Raw genomic sequence first — 17,799 nt, 5'->3', positions numbered from 1 at the left:
GTAAGGATTCTTATGACTGGTGTTGGCTTTGTTTCACTAAGCATTTTCAAGCTAAGATGTAGCCTGTGACAACACTTCATTCACTTGTTACTGAGCATAAAGCTATGGTACAAATATATCGTATAACTTTCCGAATGATGGAAATTTTAATGTTAACGTTTATCATAAAAATCTTACTCTAATCATCCTTTTTTAAATTTTTATTTTATTTTATGTGCATAAGTATTTTGCCTGCTTGAATGTAAGTGCACAATGCCCAAGAAGGCCAGAAGAGGACATTGGATCCCCTGGAACTGGAGTTATAGATGGTTGTGAGCCATCATGTGAGTGATTAAAAGTGAACTTGGGGCTGGGCGGTGGTGACGCACGCCTTTAATCCCAGCACTCGGGAGGCAGAGGCAGGTGGATTTCTGAGTTCGAGGCCAGCCTGGTCTACAGAGTGAGTTCCAGGACAGCCAGGGCTACACAGAGAAACCCTGTCTCAAAAAACAAAACAAAACAAAAAAAGAAAGCAATCATACATCATAATGTGAGAAGTGTCCAAGCAATATTTAATACAGATGAGAAATTCCAATGCATAAAAAACACAGATAAACATCTCAATTACTTTATATATCTAATTTATATCAGTCTCATCTCTGTACTGTAAGTGATTTATATTTAACTCATTTAGCATCTAATCTTGTATCATCCTTTCTCCATAATGAGAGCCTCTTAAATCCATGAGTTATAAGGCAAGATGTAGTTTCTTCACATACAGACCTATGTTAAATAAGAGAATATATTCTAAAAAGATACAGAAAGGACAGATAAAGTGTGATGTACTATGAAAAAATGTGAAAAGATTGGATCAAATAAACAATTATTAATAATACTACTAATTATTAATAATACTATACATAAATTTCATATATACACCCCCAAAACCTCTACCTTAATAATCAACTTTGGTTAGTCTCAAACTTGCTATGTAGATGAAGCTGGTCTTAAACTTGCAACATCCTATATCATACTCCCAAAGATCCCCTTTTTAATGGTTTTAAAGAGCTAAAGTACTGGGGCTCCAGATGTAGCTCAGTTTATAGAGTACTCACCTAACATGCACAATACATGAGTGCTTGATGCCTAGCACTGTATAGAGCTGGGTGTAGTGACACAAGCCTGCAATCGCAGCTCTAGGAAGGTAGAGGCCGGAGGCTCAGTCACCCAGCAGGCATTGTGGCACAGGCCTTTAATGCCAGCACGCAGGAATGGAGGAGGAGGATCAGAAGCTCACTGGCGTGGTGGCTCATGCCTGTAACTCCAGCACTCAGGAGGGGATCTGAAGCTCACTGGCGTGGAGGCTCGTGCCTGTAACCCCAGCACTCAGGAGGTAGAGGCAAGTAGGTCTGAGGATTTGAGGCCAGCTTCAGAGAACATAGTTAAGTTCCAGGACAGCCAGGGCTACATAGGGAGATCCTGTCTTGGAAAGAATAAATAAATAAAAGTTTTTATATATTTTTTTTTTGGTGTGAGCCTAGCCTTTAATGGTTGAGCCATATATTCAGCCTAATATTTAAGATTAAGTCAAATAAAAGATAATTTCAAACATACTCTATGTCATATACCTGCAATCTCAGAATCCCAGGACACAAAGAAGCTAAGGCAGGGTTTTGAACTCAAATCCAACCTGGGCTACCTGGCAAATCCTTTCCAAAAATACACACATACCAGATGATAAAGACAAGGCACATACTAAAGTCTCATGGAGATACCAAGACTAAGTCACCAAAACAGACAAGATTTATAGATTTATAGAAAAGAACAACAGATTTATAGAAAAGAAACCAATTATCTTTAACATATACTTATATAGCATAAAAACTACAATAATTAATAAGTGAAGACACCCTGAGTATCAGTAGAAAACAGAACATTTATATGATGGCAACAGCACCCTTTAAGTATTATGCAGCCATTGAAAAAAAGAAGGTGTTCTGGAGACCCCAGAGACCTGAGTCACCCTGTCAAGGCAAAGCCAGCGTGTAGCTGAGCAGCATGTAGCTCTTGTTCCAAGTTCCACCATCTTTACAGTCCTTCCCTACTTACTGCAATACTCATCTTGCTTGCTTTAGGCCCCTCTATTGTTAGCTCACTAACCTGTGTTCTCTGTAATAGATTTAGACATGATTTATACATGATTAGTCTCCCCCGTCACTGACCCATAGAGCCCAGAGTAGCCAGAGCAATACCCAGTGCTGACACAGCTCCTCATCTTCAACACTGGAGACTGTGTACCGAGCGGCACAGAGCACCATGCTCCCTACAGCACTCGGGCAGACCCTGGAGAAAGTGACTGAGCAGGGTGTCTGCAGTGAGGACTTTGGTTTCTCTAAAAGCCCAGTTGTGTGACGTAACATGCCTTTGTTTTACTCCCAGGTGTGGGGTATGGGGCTGCCTCATCAGTTCATCCACTATAGCTGACTGTTTTCCTGCTCAGGCAGGGGTGTGATTCTACAGCTACAGACAGTTGAATTCTGAGGAGCTCTGAAGAAGAAAATGGCTGCTGCTGCTGCTGGTTCCTGTTGTTGTAGTTTCACAAGAAGAAGTTGAAGATATCCGGACTATGAAGATTGGACTTGACCCAAGGAACTCAATGCTCTTAGTCAGCAGAAAGTCATTTAAAGAGACCTACACCTGCTTTCCTCTCTAACCTTCTTTCTCTCCTACCTGGTGTTGGGGGCAGAGAGGTTGCAAAGGATTACTGTGGGTAAGGGTTGGAAGGGAGGTATAAATAAAAGACCCCAAATAAAATAACAGGGGGAAAAATAGGCCTACGCGTATCCACTCAAAAAGTAACTTTCAGTTTCACCTGTAGATGTTCATCTCCTTGACCAACATGTTTGTGGTTTGAATAGGAATAGCCCCTGTGAACTCATGCGTCTGAATGTTTGGCCTATGAAGAGTGGCATTATTAGGGGGTGTGGCCTTATTGGAAGAACTGTGTCCCTATAGGGGCAAGCACTGAGGTCGCTTATGCTCAAGCTCCGCCCAGTGTGGAATTCAATGCCTCTCTGCTGTCTTCAAGATGTTGAACTCTCAGCTCAGGCTCCAGCACCATGCTATCCCATAGGCCACTGTGCTTCTGGCTATGACCATAATGGACTGAATCTCTGGAACTGTAATTAAACACTAGCCTTTATAAGAGTTGCCTTGGTCATGGTGTCTGATCACAGCAATGAAACCTGAACTGAAAATAACAACGTGTTTTTTGAGAACATGGATCATAACCTGAAACTGTTAACATGGTTCCACACATAAAAAAGACACATGCAAAATGTATAGATGGCTAACATTATGTAAAAAAAGATAAAGAAGTGGTATGTCGGGAGGGACATGGTGGCACACTCTTAATCTCAGCACTCAGGAAGCAGAGGCAGGCCGGCAGATCTTGGGTGTACAAGGAGAGGTCCAGGACAGCCAGGGCTAGACAGAGAAACCCTGCCTCAAATAACCAAGGGGTATGGGGGGGGGGGCTGTGTCTTAAGGAGAGACTAAAACAGTCACTAAATGGAAAAACTAGGGCACCAATAGTTAAGCTGCCACAGCCCTTCCAAATACCTAGTAACAAAAATGTGAAATTTGCTTTCTCATGATTTTTCTTGTAAATCGAATCTTGTACTCAAATATGTAAATCGAAGTTTGAAAACCTCTGTGTAAAATATTCCCCCACCCCACCCCCAATCTTAGTAGTACTCACTGTCTGGCTGGCATTGACAATACTCATGTGATTAGGAAGGCCAAAGATTGTCGTCTGCGACTCTACAGCAGTCTTCTTACTAGAAAATATAATAAAACTCAATTTAAAATATACTTATAAGGCACAATAAAATCAGTTTACAATCTTTTGGGGGGATGGGGTCTCAAAATGTAGCCCCGAGACTTACTCTGTTGATTAGGCTAGCCTGGAACTCACAGAGATCCACCTGCCTCTGCCTCCCAAGTGCAGGAATTTAAGGCATTCGTGTACCACCATGCCCAGCATTCAAATTATAATTTTAAACAAAAATCTAAAATAGATTAAACATTTGGGAGTATATGATATTGTTAGTTGAAAGCTACTGAAAAGAAGAAAGAGTTTGACACAACTAGAAGTGACCACTACAGTTTGAAAAAAATGTTTATAAAGAACAAAAGCTAAGCATTTATTCTAAGTAGGATACTATCACAGAGAACCAGTAACAAAAATGCAATACTTCATTCTGCTTGTTTGAGTGTGATTTGGGCTATTCCTTAGACCGGTAATGGGCCTGACTACCCTTCCCCACGCTCGATCCATGACCTTGAGTTTCCTTCTCTGACGCCCTTCTACCCGCAGCCATAGTCCAACCTGAGCCTATTCCTGACTTAGCAGCGAGCTACTGTCTTTACATTAATTAGTGAAGAGATTGAAAATAAAATGAGAACAATCATTTTTTAATGTGTTCCAGTTTTTACCTTTAAAAATTAAATTTGCTTTTAAGGTTTTTTTATGAGTGTATGTAGCATGTATGAGTGTTTTTCCTACATGTATGTCTGCCCACTACATGCACACCTGGTGCCCACAGATCCAGAAGAGGGCAACAGATCTCCTAAAACTAAAGCTGTGGATGGCTGTGAGATGCCGCCCGAGTGCTATCAACAGAACCCAGGTCCTCCTCAAGAGCAGTAGTGCTCCTAGGAACCGTCCACCTCGCCAGCCCATTTTCACTTCTGAATCTCATTTTTTATTTCACAAATAAATGATTAAAAAACTAAAACTGTCAGGCGGTGGTGGCGCACGCCTTTAATTCCAGCACTCGGGAGGCAGAGGCAGGCGGATTTCTGAATTCAAGGCCAGCCTGGTCTACAGAGTGAGTTCCAGGAGAGCCAGGGCTACACAGAGAAACCCTGTCTCGGGGGAAAAAAAAAAAAAACTAAAACTAAAATCACTAAAACAGGGATGTTCTGGTAAAAACCTTAGAAAGCAGTTCACCGGAAGCATGTCATATGAAGGGCATCTTGTCTCTAGCCCCTCTCTCTGTCTCTTTCTGCCTCCTACTGAGATGAAATGAGCAACCATGGTTTACCCCTTCCTCCAGTCAACGTGATGCCATGCCTCCCCACAGACCCACAGCAAGGGGGGCAAATGTAATAAATCCTTCCTCCCTACTCACAACATTCCCGGGAAGTCAGATATGACACTACATCTGCAATCCCAGTTCACAGCAGAATACTGCAAGGTTAAATCCAAACTGCTCAAAAGAATCCAAGACAAGGGGCTAGCTAGAGAGATGGTTCACCGGTTAAGAGCACTGACTGCTCTTGAGACGGTCCTGAGTTCAAATTCCAGCAACCACATGGTGGCTCACAACCATCTGTAATGGAACCTGATGCCCTCTTCTGGTGTGTCTAAAGACAGCTACAGTGTACTCACATACATAAAATAAATAATTCTTTAAAAAAATAAAATCCAAGACAAGCCAGGGCTACCTAGCAAGACCCTGTCTCAAATATATATTTTTTTTCATATGTGCATATGACCAGCTCTTTTGCATTCAGTGAACAAAGCGATGACTTCCTCGCTTCATAAGGCCCCTGTGACTGTGTGACCTCATATCACAAAGCAAGTATGAGCATGATCCTTCAATAGTTTTTAATAAATACGAATGCTTTGCCTATATTGTGTTTGTGTACCACATGCATGTCTGGTGCCCACAGAGGACACTGAATCTCCTGGAACTGGAGTTACAGATGGCTGGGAGCTGCCGTGTGCATGCTGGGAATTGAACACAGGTTCTCCAGAGGGGCAGAACCACTGAGCCATCTCTCCAGCCCCAACGGTGTAACCTGAGAGAACACATCCATATAACTTATTGTTACAGTATACTGTTAGAGTTGTCCACCATTTCCTATTTTACTATTCAGTCTTGTTGTTCATCTCCTACTGTATTCATAAGTTATACTACTTCTTATTTTTTAAGATTTATTTATTTATATGAGTACACTATAGCTGTCTTCAGACACACCAGAAGAGGGCATCAGATGGTTGGGAGCCACCATGTGGTTGCTGAGAACTGAACTCAGGGCCTCTGGAAGAGCAGTCAGTGCTCTTAACCACTGAGCCATCTCTCCAGCCCCGTAAGTTACACTTTATCACAAGTGTTAATATATACATGGGAAAACATAGGAAGCATTCTACCTTAGAGCCAGAACCCTTCTTAAATAGAACAGTATGTATTATTCCATCCTGGGTATCTATATCTATACTTCTACTTAGGTTTTTGTCTGTTTTTATTTTTAGTGGTACTGAGGCCTGAACCCAGAGTTTTCTATGTGCTATTCACCGTATTTCCAGTCTGATATTTACTCTCATTCCCTCTCCTCTCCCCATCACAACATTTTACATCGTTCAGGCTGGCCTAAAATGTGCTTTGTAGCGGAGATGATCTTCCTGCCTCCCCAGGTGCCAGAAGGGATTCCACATGCATGCCACAGCACCCGCCTCCAGTTAGGTTCCTATTATGCTCTATATCTAAACCATCTCAAAGTTTGTTTCACAATGCATACTTCACAGCTCTGCACTCAATAATATTCTCAATCTCATAAAGTACCTCCACCCCACAAACAACAGCCTGAGCATGGCTTTAGCAAACAATCCTGATTCCTTCCTTTCACTTACTGTGATTCTCTCTGCCGCCATCATTTAACCTTGTCTTCTCTCATACCAACATAACTTTATTTCCTCCACCATCACCTTCATACTGTATCTCCAACTTCTTTTCTATTTGTTTATTTCATGTGATGTGTGATGCGTGTATGTGAGCATGTGTATCCTATGCTGTGCATGTGGGCTCAGAAGACAACTAACAGCAATCTATGCTTTCTTCCCATCACATGAGATCTGGTATTACACTCAGGTCACCAGACTTGGCATGAAGACCTTCACCCTCTAAACCACCTTACTGATCCCTTTCTTCTTATTCATCCATTATTTATTTCCTAATTAGACTAAAAGATCATGAAAACAAAGCATATTTTATATATACCAAAGCATCAGTAGAATGCTTTGTACATGGAGTCTTTTAATACATATGGAGTGAAGAAAAAAGATAAACATACTCCATGTAAGGTTTGATACTATCTATCTGCAGTTTCCAGCTTCTGTTCAGGATCTTGGATGCATCCCCAGTGGATACCACGGATTCCCACTGGGTTTCTCTAGCCGGCACTCTTAGCCTCATTCACAGGCGGCTCTTCTGCGCACTTCTTTCATGTCCTTGTTCTTCCTGGGCTCTGTCACATAACAAGCCTTTCTTCTACACACCTTTTCTTGGTTCATCCAAGCTCATGCTTTCAACAGCTATAACTGATTCTATTTAGGAAGTCTCTCCAAAATCCAATAGTTAAGTGCCTGACAGACACACTGTCACATGGCTATTCCAGTGTGCCTCAATGTTAAAAAAAGAAAAATAAAGTCTTCCTCATCTCTATGGTTTTCAGAATCATGGTCCACTTCCTTGGTAAGGCATTCAAGGACTTTCATGATCTGGTCCTTCAACCTAACAACATCTTCTTCCTATACTTCACATTCTCTCTACTCCATCTGCATCTATCTACATCTATCAGGTGCTTCTATCAGGAGGTAAATCAGTATAATGTGTCTGTCTCATGCACTACATCACATCAAAGCAATATTCCCTAGCTCCATTAACTTTTACAAATGTCACCCACTCTCCCCAAGTATGATTTCAATTCAACTCTCATTGCATTCTGGGCATACCTTTATCTTAGCACCTTTGAATTCACTTTAGACTACTATTATAAAAGCCAGTATGTATGTTATTAGCAAACAAAAACTCAATGAATATCCTATATGGTAGTATAAGCCAAAAATATAAGCTGTTTTTTTTAAACAGTAGACTTACCATCTCAGCACCTGCAATATTCAGGTCCGTAATCTCTTTCCCACAAATAAAGTACCTACAAGAACCAATGTATAATCAGACAAGTGCTTATGAATAGCAATGGATGTCTGCCCAGAACTCCTTCCCCGTCCCTTGCTCCATCAGGGGTCACTTTCCCATTAAGAGAGCCCAGGCTAAAGTGTCATCAAATAGCACAGAGAGGCACTCACATGAAACTAGTAGATGAGCCTGTGCAGTTAGGAACCAAGTCCTATCCTTAGCAAAAAGAGGAACGAGGCCCATATGTGCTGGTTATGTAGGAAAAGCCCGGCTATGGTCCAATTCCCACCCTTATGACTACCTGCATCATATAGTTTCTATTATATTGTTATATGAGCCAACACCCCCACCCACCTACCCACCCCCACAGGCCACTTCCAACACTTCAACTCCAAAGTGCCCCCAATAACAAGAAAACTGAAAGGCTGTAAATTAGATGTCAAAGAATATCTTTATTCAGGCTTAGAAAATGTTCATCTATCTGATCCAGTATCTCTGTTCTCTCTCTTCTAAGTAAACTCCCAAATTACAGTTTAATTGCTTTGTTACTATGATTCAATGCAAATCAGATCATATTTTTCAAACACTTTGTTATACCTTTAACAGCACATGGCAAAATGGTGAATAAGCTAGCAATTAGTGTGATTATGAGAACACAGAGTACTAAGGAAACACACGGCTTGTGTAACCCAGTTTTGTGTCAAAGATTTTTAGTAGAGCATCGCCCACACTTGAGACATGGCAAACAAGTATGACTTAGCAAACAAAGTGCAGGTAACCATGGATGTAAAGAGGCATTCAGGACAAAGGTTTCCTAAGACTGCCTAGATTTAAAGAACTTGGCTGGGGCTGGAGAGATGGCTCAGCAGTTAAGAGCACTGACTGCTCTTCCAAAGGTCCTGAGTTCAAATCCCAGCAACCACATGGTGGCTCACAACCATCCGTAATGAGATCTGACACCCTCTTCTGGAGTGTCTGAAGACAGCTACAGTGTACTTACATATAATAAATAAATAAATCTTAAAAAAAAAAAAAGAACTTGGCATGTTAAAGAAAAAAACACAAATCACTAAGACTAGCTCACTGAGGGGAAGGGGAAAGGCACAAGAGGATGAAGTAAATTTGAAGTCAAATTATACAGATCCCAAAAGCCAAATCTAGCACATGAAAGCAACAAAAGGGGAAAAAACCCACAACCATACTTGCTCACGGATGACAAGTCAGGAAGCTATTAGAGCAACCACGATCCCAAACAGTGGAATACAATGGCAACACTAGGATAACAAATACATCCAAGAGATTGTTCCAGAAATAACCCAATGAGGCCCAGTGATCCAGTACAAGTGAAATGAGAAGGAACACAAGGAACGGCCTATGTACCGCCAAGCAGGGATGCACTTGCACTACCTAGTTTAATCTTTCCAGAGAAAAAGAGATGCAAAAGGGAGAGCCCTCTGTACTCTTTGGTTTGAGGATAGCACAGTGGATGACGACTAGTTTTAGAATATGCAGACTTTGAATTGTCAGAAAGAATATCCAGGGCTGGAGAGATGGATCAGCAGTTAAGAGCACTGACTGCTCTCCTGGAGGTTCTGAGTTCAAATCCCAGGAACCACATGATGGCTCACAACCATCTATAACGAGATCTGATGCCCTCTTCTGGTGTGTCTGAAGACAGCTACAGTGTACTTATATATAATAAATAAATACATCTTTTAAAAAGAAAAGAAAAAAAAGAAAGAAATATCCAATTGGACATGTCATTAAGACAGATGCCCAGTTACCAGAAAAGATCTTTGGGCTATCAATTTACAAAATTATCAGAACATATGTGATGATAGCACAAAACACTTTTTGTTAATGACAAGTATCTGTTATTAACACCAAAAGTTATTTAATATTCCCATTCTTCTAGGACAGCCATTCTCAACCTGTGGGTGGCAGTCTCTCTGGGGTTGAAAGACCCTTTCACAGGAGTCACATATCAGACATCCTGCATGAATATCAGATATTCACATTACGATTCATAACAGTAACAAAATTACAGTTATGAAGTAGCAACACAATGATTTTATGGTTGGAGTCACTACAACATGAGGAACTGTATTAAAGGGTCACAGCATTAGGAAGGTTGAGAACCACTGCCCTAGGGTGTTGGAAATGATATTAAGCCAAAATGCTAAGACTCAATACCAGCCTTGCAGAGCTCCCCAAGTCTATGGAGACTGTTACTCAGTAAGCAATAAGTGCACAGAAAAGAATGAAGACGTTACCTTACCGCAAATACTACCGACATCTCAAAGCTGTGTCAGCACAAAGTCCAGGGGAAAGAGGGCCAGAAGTGAAAGGATTCCACATAGACTCAGACATTCAAGACGGGATTTTTGGTGGGGTTTTTACTGTTTTTTGGGTTTGGGATTTGCGGGGGGGTGGTGATTTGTTTTTGTTTTGAGACAAAATCTCACTATAGAACCCTAGCTGGGGGCTGGTGAGATGGCTCAGTGGGTAAGGGCACCCGACTGCTCTTCCAAAGGTCCAGAGTTCAAATCCCAGCAACCACATGGTGGCTCACAACCATCCGTAATGATATCTGGCGCCCTCTTCTGGAGTGTCTGAAGACAGCTACAGTGTACTTACATATAATAAATAAATCTTTAAAAAAAAAAAAAAAAAAGAACCCTAGCTGGCCTGGAAATCACTACAGACTAGCCTAGCCTTGAATCTGCAGTGTCCACCACCACCTCCACCCCTACCGCCCCATCTTCCCAGTACCAGAATTACAAGAATGAGATACCATGCCCATCTAGAAAAAAGGAAACATGGGCTGGTGAGATGGCTCAGTGGGTAAGAGCACCCGACTGCTCTTCCAAAGGTCCAGAGTTCAAATCCCAGCAACCACATTAACGAGATCTGGCTCCCTCTTCTGGAGTGTCTGAAGACAGCTACAGTGTACTTACATATAATAAATAAATAAATCTTTAAAAAAAAAAAGAAAAAAGGAAACAAACAAAAAATTAAGTTCTATTCACTATCTCCCAAACTAATTCTTAAATTTAATTAGCAGAAACACCTTTTAAATATCCTCCTTAAAATATATGGATTAAGGATGGTAGAGTACAACCTTAATGCCAGCACTTGGGAGGCAGAGGCAGGGGGATATTTTTGAGCTTAAAGCCAAGGACAGCCAGGGCAATGTAGAGGGCAACTGTATCGATTTTTTTTTTTTTTTGATAATCGGTTTATTACTTTTCTCCATCCATCCATCCTTCTACCCAATTTTTAAAAAATGTGTATGGATGTTTTTCCTGCATGGATGTGCGTGTACCACAAGTACACTTGGTACCTATGGAGATGAGAAGAGGATGTCAGATCTCTAGAGACCAGAGTAACAGACAGCATGTTAGTAACCATGTTGGTGTTGGAAATCAAACCCAGGTCCTCTGGAAAAAGAGCCAGTACTCCTAACTGCTGAGGCATCTCTCTAGCCCCCTTTATAACTTTTTGAGGTAGGATTTCTAGCTCGGATTGGCTTGGAACTAATTATGTAGCCCACAGCCCAGAACCACCCTGAGCTTATTTATGAGTCTTCCTGCCCAGCTTCCCAAGTCCTGAGACTTCAAGCCAGAGCTGCCACCATTTAGGTTCTGAAACAGAATTATTTCTAAGCTTCAGACTTCTCACTACAGTTTATCATCAATTGGACTTTGGCAGATACATTTAATACCCTGTAGTTCTTATCAGGAGCAAGGTCTAGAACCAACCTCTGCCACATCATGAATTCAAAGTCAATCTGGGCCTTGATACCATGTCCGAAGGGAAAAAAATAGAGTAGGAGCCGACAATCCATATTTAGAACAAGGACTGACGGTGGACAGTCTAGCGATTTTTAGTGAACCTGGCTCTTTAGTGACCACAGTAACCAGCTTCAGTAAGAACAATGTGAGACTTCTGACCGGTAACTCCACTGATCAGTAATCCTAAGAATCCAGCGGACTTGTCGGTGTCACAACCCACAGCAATCAATGAAGCATTCTTTTACGATGTTGAGCTATGTGTGTTCAGAGTGCCAATTAACTGCCGTCTAGGAGCACCAATAATCCCTGGAAGGCAATGAGCTCTGATATGTGGGATAAGAAGGAAAAATGCTCCCAGCGTTCTCCAGGCCTTCCTTCTCAAGTCTCAAAACCTGCGCTAGGCTGGAGACCTCAGTGAGAAAAGGCCAGAAGACACGAGCAAACCCGGGAACCAAAACCCTTCATCATTTTAAAAATTATATATCCTTATATATAAGGAAAATAAATTGTAAGAAGGAACACTGTCCAGGTGAGCATCTCATTTTATCCACGTACATCCATCCATTTGTACATGCTGGTGCATGACCCTACAATCAATGACAGGGCACTTCACTTGGAGTAATTTTTTATACTGACACATAAAATAATATCTTATAATTGAACAAATCTTTGAAAATGTAGTCATCTGGTATCAAAAGATTTAGGTCAGACATGGTGGGGTGTGCCTTTAATCCTAGTTTGGGAGGTACAGGCAGGTGGACTTTTATATGAGTTTGAGGCCAGCGTGGTCTACATAGAGTTCAGGGCAGCCTACATAGTAAGATCCTATCTCAAAAAAGAAAAAAAAAAAAGTTCTAGCCTCAAAGGGCCACGGAAATGTATTGAGAGAGAGGTTTGGGGCTGGAGAGATGGCTCAGTGGTTAAGAGCACTGACTGCTCTTCCAGAGGTCCTGAGTTCAACTCCCAGCAACCACATGGTGGCTCACAACCATCTGTAATGGGACCTGATGCCCTCTTCTGGTGAGTCTAAAGACAACAACAGTGTGCTCACAGACATAAAGAGAGGGGGCGGGGAGTTTGTATCATAAAAATAAAGGTTTCCCTGAACCCTCCTCTATACTTTGCTTGGGTGACTTTTAGCAATTTGAATATTTTTTATCTGTAAAGCAAAGGTAAAAACAGTGAGTGCAAATTTCAGAGTGAGGCAGATTAAACACAAGGAATGCTAAGTCCTTAAGACAGGCTGGGCAGGGGCTGGTGAGATGGCTCAGTGGGTAAGAGCACCCGACTGCTCTTCCGAAGGTCCAGAGTTCAAATCCCAGCAACCACATGGTGGCTCACAACCACCTGTCTGGAGTGTCTGAAGACAGCTACAGTGTACTTACATATAGTAAATAAATAAATCTTTAAAAAAAAAAAAAAAAAAGACAGGCTGGGCATCAGTAAGTGTGTGATTTGATTACCATAAAGATGAATAAAAATAATGTATTAGTCTGCAAGGGGGAGTATAAGAAAACTTCAATCTCAACTCCTACATAAACTACTCTAAAGGGGACGTGAGAGAATATGTTTAGACTCACTGCTCAGCCTGACCGTTGGCTCTGCCTCAAACTTACATCATTCCGCATAGGAAAAGCTAAAGGGAAGGCCGAGAAGATAGGTGGGCACTTACTTTCTAAAATTCAAGCTGATTAATAAACAGTTCTGTTGGGGGTGGGGGGTGGCGCACCCCTTTAATCCCAGCACTCGGGAGGCAGAGGCAGGTGGATTTCTGAATTCGAGGTCAGCATGGTCTACAGAGTGAGTTCTAGGAGAGCCAGGGCTACATAGAGAAACCCTGTCTCGAAAATCCAAAAGTAAATAAATAAATAAACGGTTCTGCTGGGTATAGTTAATCATACCTTTGAAACACTTGAGAAGCAGGGGCAGGTGGATATTTGAGTTGAGGCCAACCAGGAATATATATGGAGAACATACCTCAAAAAAGTAAAAAATCAAAATAAAAACGTTTCCTCTGCATATCAAAAGACTCAGAGAAACAGGATTAAATCATGGCATTTTAAAAGAAAAATGTCTTTTTTAAAACACACCTACGTTGATAGGAGTTAGCCTCTAATTGTGTATAAGATAAATGCCTTTACCATGACTTAAGCCGGTTTTCCTATTACGTTCAGTACTGCCACTTGACAGCGACTAAAGCCAACAGGTGAACAGAAAGCTCTGAGTACAGTACACTGATCTGCAGGAAAGAGGGGTCTGTTACTGCTTTCCCGGTTGAGTTTGTTGTTGTTGCTGCTGCTGCTGCTGCTGTTTTGGTTTGTTTTCCTCCTTAACTAAATCTCTGTCTCTCTGCAGAAGAGCAGCAGCCATTTCTTTCTAATTCTTCCCAATACCTCCACCACTGTAGCACACACACACCCCCATCTCCGCAGAACATTTAAATAATACGTTGGCATAGTAACTGAAAATTGACTGACCTTTAACAAAAAAAAAAAAAAAAATCGGCTGAAAGAAAACTGAACCACACTTATCAACACACAAAAACGCATTATGTTTCGTAAAAATTATTTTTGTGAAAACTGAACCACAGGAGTTCGAACGAGTTGCATCTGAGAGCTAATTTGAAAGCCAACCGTAGAAGTGATTTTTTTTTTTTTAAGGAAAGAAAAGGCGAATAGTGCTATCGAAGGGTACTGTATTAAAAAGAAATAAATTAACTGGGATCGGAGAGGCAGCTGCAAATCAGTCATTGTTTTCTGAAAGGCCAGGTTATCTCCGGGATTTTTTTTTCCCCACCTCGGAGGCTCAACCAATCCCCACCTTTTCTGAGTTAACCAGTCTCCAGGCAAGCCGCGCATCCTGATTGGCTCGGAGACACCGAGTAGAAAAAGCAGCCAATCCTTGGCAAGCCAGACCTGTGCTATGGAGACGTTACAACCACTGCATGGCAAGAGTGTGTACAAACCTGTCGGTGCAGCGAGGCCACCTCCCACTCCTAAAGACATGTGCGGAAGGATTCCCTAAAGCCAGCGGGCCCTGCCTCCGATCTGGCTGGCATCGAGTTAAAAAAAAAAATTCTTCCCGCTCTCTTTTGGGGGCAGGAATAAAGAAAGTGTTGTAATCAAAAGCGCGAGCGGGATAAACTCTGCCCCGCGGTCTGACTCCGTCTCTCGAAGCCCGGTTTTCGGAGAGCGAGAGGGAAAGTTACGGATGGGAAGGGGCGAGGGTCGCGGGCGCACCCGCCCGGAGGGAGGCCAGCCTGCCGGTGTGGAGTGAGCTTGCGAGCGTGCGTGCGTGTGGTTTGGAAGTGAGTAAATAAACAGCTCTACGGGCACTATCAGCCCGGGCAGGCGGCCCAAGTTCCCACAAGGCTCGGCCTGGGAAAACGGAGGGGCGCTCGCAGGGGCGCGAGGTCAAGTCGGGGCGGGAAGGCACCCGGAGAGTCCGGGGGCGGGAGGGGTGTGTCGGGGCCTGGAGGCCCGCCAGGCGCTGGAGGAGCTGCCGGGGAAGCTGCCGCGGCGCCCGCCTTCGCTCGGCCTCGGGCCCCGCGCCAGGGCCCGCCTCCCGCGACGCCTCACTCCCCTTCCGCCCGCCCGCCCGGCCCGCGCCTGCCCGGGGTTGCCGCGTCTCTCGCTCGCCGCCCGCCTCGGGCCCTCCTCCTCTGGGACTCCGCGCTCCCGGGATCCCCTCCCGCTCTTTTCCTCCCCGAGTCCCGCCGCCCGCCTCGCCAACCTCCGCCTTTACCTGCCGCGGGAGCGGGGCGTCGAAGCCCCCGGGCCGTGTCGTCGAGTGAGCGCCGCGGGTCCGCAACCCTTTCCCGCCGCCGCCAGCCACTACGCTCTCCGGCGCGGCGCGGCGCGGGGCTGGCGAGCAGCTGTGTCCGCGGGGCGGGGGTGGGGGAGACGCAGCGAGCGTGCGGAGCGAGGACACACTGCCGCTCTCCGTCCGACCGGGGAAGAGCAGCCGCGCAGGAGCCCGCCGCGAGAGGGCGGGTGGGCGGCCGCGTGGGGAGGGGTCTCGCGGCCGCCGCAATGGCTGCCACGTAGCCAGGTGGATCTCCGCCCCCGCCCCGGGGCCGCGACCTCTGCCGCTCCGCACACCCCCCACCCACCCACCCGGGGCTCTCCAGGATGCGTCGGCCCGGAGACCCGAGCCCACCGGTGCTGGCGCCTCGCCGGCTCCGTTACGAGAAGTGAGTCCCGGGCCTGGCGGGAGACTCAGCCCGGGACCCGCGGGGCCCCCGAGGCTCTCCCGGAAGCTTGCGGCCCGCCGCTGTCCCCCGAGGGCTCCGGGAAAAAGCAGGCGCGGGGACCCCCCCCCCCCTACTGCTGCCCGTGTAAGCGCCCCGGTGAGCCGCGGCCGGGTCTAACCCTCACCTCTCTCCCGAGCCCGAAAAGCAAAACAAGGTCGTTCTGGCCCGGGGCAGCGAGGGAGGAACTAGGAGCTGGGGCGGGCGGGACTGCAGCTGCGAGGTCGGCGGGGCGAGGCGATGGGCCCCGCGCTGTCCCCCACGGGGGCCCGCTCACTCGGGGCGGACGGGCGGCGGCGCCCGGCGGGAACAAAGGGCCCCGCGGCCCCAGCAACCCGGACGGAGGCTGCCGGGACCCAGCCCGCGCCGCCAACGTGCGGTCGGAACCCGCTGGCCTGAGCCCAAAAGAGCTGCGGCCTTTGCCAGTGTGGAGCTGGAGTTTTCAGGTGCCAAGAAAAAGCAACAGTGTTCCCTTTCCCTGTTTAACGATCCTGGATGATTAGCCCGTCCCCTAAGCCCGCTCCATGTTTTTCCTGTTGGACTCTGACTTCCTCGTTTAATTTGTTCTGTCCTGACATGAAACGATCAGAGTACAAAAGTGTGTCTCTCTCTAGCCTTCTGATTAATGATGCTGCTGGTCGTTTCGGAGTTTTTAGTTTTGTTCATTTTGTTTTTGTGTCTGTTTTCTCCTGGAGTTTCCTCTCTTTGCAATTACTTTGTATTCTTTCACTGCCCCCCCCCCGCCCCCGTAGTAAAATAACCTCTTGATAAAGTATTCATCCACATCAGAGAGACAGATTATCTGTCAATTGTTATGGCAATTATTTAAACTGAATGTAGATTTGAAAAGAATACAAGTGAAAAAAAAATCCCTTTAGATCTGGTTCGAACATTCTCACACTCAATGAGCAAATGGTCTAGTGGATTTTTTTCTAGAAACTGGTGTATTTAAGCAAAGAAACTATTGTACTTAAGCAAATAAATTTACTAATGAAATCTCCCACACAGAAAAGAATACTAATGGATTTGTTTTTCATTTTCTTTGTCTTTTTAGAGATCTCTTGAGTTTCAGTGTTTAAAAATATATACTATACAAACATCTTTATTAAGGCTTATTCTAAATATGGTAAACAAAAGAAATGTAATAGTCCACAATCCTGAGCGTGTAAGTAGCTACTGCTGAGAACCTAACATTAATCTGTTTCTAAGCAGCTATTAGGAGCCTAATAACTGTAATATATGCCACTTTTGAAATGAAAGAAACTTAGTAATTATAGACTTCAAACAAACCTAGCAAATTTATATTAATTTTGTTCACCTGAAATATGTTCAACGTGATAATAAAAACTTGTAAGTTCTTGAATTTCTTTTGAACATCTGTTAAGGATTTATCACATTCAAATAATAAAAAGGGGGAATTCTTAAACATTAGAGAATATATTTCAAGGGACAGCACCACCCAGTCTGAATTACTTTTGCTTACTATGTCAAAAGAAAAGTATCAACCCCATAAAATTCTCACAGATGTAAAGAACAAAGCCATCTTTACCAGTGTGCACAATGCCAGGCTTGCTTTATGAATACTTCCAAGGACTCCTCTTTCCTTATTGGCTCACATTCTAAGCCAATAGGAAAAGTACAACACATCTTTCAAAGGAGGAGACAGCATTGGAATAAATGGATTGTTTATCACATTCATTCTCTCTCGAGCTTAGGTCCTGTAGTTTCAAAGGAGACATGTAAGATTTGAATTACAGAGTCTCCAGACACTGGTGCTACTTCTCATGGGTGC

General features: G+C 44.1%; 1 protein-coding gene across 7 annotated transcripts in view; it reads right to left on the bottom strand.

Moving 5' to 3' along the window:
* Positions 1-16,228, bottom strand: part of N4bp2 (NEDD4 binding protein 2) — a 65,416-nt gene extending 49,188 nt beyond the window's left edge. For 3 of the 7 annotated variants that reach the window (XM_085836726.1, XM_085836728.1, XM_085836731.1), the window contains exons 1-4: positions 15,503-15,599; positions 7,926-7,980; positions 3,740-3,818; positions 1,095-1,462 (exon numbers count right to left, since the gene is read on the bottom strand). The gene's annotated coding sequence lies outside the window, so the exon portion shown is untranslated. Of the gene's footprint in view, positions 1-1,094; positions 1,463-3,739; positions 3,819-7,925; positions 7,981-15,502; positions 15,600-16,134 lie in introns of those variants that run through there. The other 4 variants (XM_085836727.1, XM_085836732.1, XM_085836730.1 and 1 more) reach the window with 3 other exon arrangements.
* Between the last annotated feature and the right edge of the window lie 1,571 nt (positions 16,229-17,799).

Source organism: Mus caroli, unplaced genomic scaffold (genome assembly GCF_978045245.1).
Source record: "Mus caroli unplaced genomic scaffold, Mus_caroli_1 scaffold_4, whole genome shotgun sequence".
In the NCBI taxonomy this organism is placed as follows: Eukaryota; Metazoa; Chordata; class Mammalia; order Rodentia; family Muridae; genus Mus; species Mus caroli.
This window is presented reverse-complemented; position numbering and strand designations above follow the sequence as displayed.